General features: G+C 30.4%; 1 pseudogene; it reads left to right on the top strand.

Annotated features, from left to right (window-relative positions):
• The first annotated feature begins 325 nt into the window (after window positions 1-325).
• Window positions 326-1,033, top strand: LOC125863448 (agamous-like MADS-box protein AGL86; annotated as a pseudogene).
• Window positions 1,034-1,470: the final 437 nt, after the last annotated feature.

Raw genomic sequence — 1,470 nt, 5'->3', positions numbered from 1 at the left:
ACTAACATATTTTTCATAGATAAAGTTTTCTACAAAATGTGATCATGCCACAAATTAATTATTTGCACTTTCTAACTCCAAAAATAATTATGGAATAGGAATTTTAGTAATTTAAAATTTTTAAAGAAAAAAATATAATATTTTTCTTGGAATCAGATTACAATAATTAGTTAATTATTAATTTAACAAATATGACTCAATAAACTTAAAATTTCTTGACCGTCTAGTAGCAATTCATGATATACATCTATAAAAGCCGCATGTCTTTTGACATTTTATGTATTCTACTCCCAAAGAGCGTGATTTTTTTATTAGGGTATCAAATATGGATAGAAAGATACTTAGGGATACTAGGAACGACAATGAAAATGTAAGAAACTCCCTTCTAGACAAAAGAGCAACAAATTTATTTAAGAAAGTAGAAGAGTTTTCTATTTTATGTGATATAGATATTGCTATAATTATTTTTAGGCGGGGGGAAGTCCAACCCATTGTTTGGAAATCTACACATCTGGCTAAGGAGGTATTATTAAGGTATTCAGAGTTTCCTGAGGAAGAAAAGATTAAAAAGTTAATGATACATGAAGAGTATCTTTCAAAGAAAGTGAATGAGAAAGAAGAAAGAATTGAGAAGATAGAAAAAATGAATGAGGAGAAGGAAATGGACATCCTCTTCAATTAATTTGTGGAGGGAAAAAATATCGTTGAACTTACTGCTCAAGAAATTCAAGATTTATTAAAGTTGTCTCATAGTAAGATAGCTAAACTTCAGGAGAGAAAGGAAAAAATTAATCAACAACATCAGTCTTCTCAACCTCAAAATTCTCCCTCAAACTTCAAGTTCCCAAACAAAAATGTTACCCCATTACCAAATTCAATGGATGATTTGATCAATGACATGTAGTTTGTTGAGACTATGGCTACTAACCACAATTAATTTGGCTTAGGCGATGGAAACAATATCGAGTCTGCACCAACTGAAGGCGATGACATCGGTGCTGGAGATAATGGACATTCCAAGGACCTGGATTGATAGTGTAATGCTTATGTTGTTCTATCGTTATCTTTTATGTTGGTTTTTAATAGTTTTTGTTGATTTATTTCATTTTCAAATCCATTTTGTGATTTTGTATTTGTATTTCAGTTATTGATGAAGGTTCTATTTTTGTTGGAAAAGTGAACATATTCGTTTAACAATCTGTTTTTATTTGATACATATCGTATTCCATGTGCATGCTTAAGTCTTAAAATTCTTACCCCACATTTAATCGTCTATAAATAACCATTTAAAAAAATCTTAGTATTTATAAAGAAAGATAAAACTGTACATAAGACCAAACCCCTAACTTTATGTCACAATAGTTCTGTCTAATCAAGATACAAAATACGTAGATAGTACAATAGAGGGAAACCAATATATCTCTGGACACCCAAAGCTGACCACGATCCAACAATGATGGCCTTGGAAAT

This window comes from Solanum stenotomum, chromosome 4 (genome assembly GCF_019186545.1).
Source record: "Solanum stenotomum isolate F172 chromosome 4, ASM1918654v1, whole genome shotgun sequence".
In the NCBI taxonomy this organism is placed as follows: Eukaryota; Viridiplantae; Streptophyta; class Magnoliopsida; order Solanales; family Solanaceae; genus Solanum; species Solanum stenotomum.
This window is presented reverse-complemented; position numbering and strand designations above follow the sequence as displayed.